We start from the raw sequence: 241 nt of genomic DNA, 5'->3' as shown, positions 1-241 counted from the left end.
TTTTTTTTTTTTTTTTTTTTTTTTTTTTTTTTTACCAATACTTAGTGCCTGAGCTGTTGACAATATCCTGAGCGGGCTGAGGGAACCCCACTGGGAAGAGAGGCAGAAATCTCAGATACAGGTTTTTCATCAGAAATGCCTTTTGCAAATATTTTCTCCCAGTGTATAGCTTGTCTTCTAAGGTTCTGAACAGTGTCTTACAAAGAGCAGAAGTTCTTAACTTTGATGAATCACTATCAAT

This window comes from Rhinopithecus bieti, unplaced genomic scaffold (genome assembly GCF_001698545.2).
Source record: "Rhinopithecus bieti isolate Rb0 unplaced genomic scaffold, ASM169854v2 scaffold_26569, whole genome shotgun sequence".
Taxonomy (NCBI): Eukaryota; Metazoa; Chordata; class Mammalia; order Primates; family Cercopithecidae; genus Rhinopithecus; species Rhinopithecus bieti.
The sequence above is the reverse complement of the archived record's forward strand: the minus strand, read 5'-3'. Positions refer to the sequence as shown.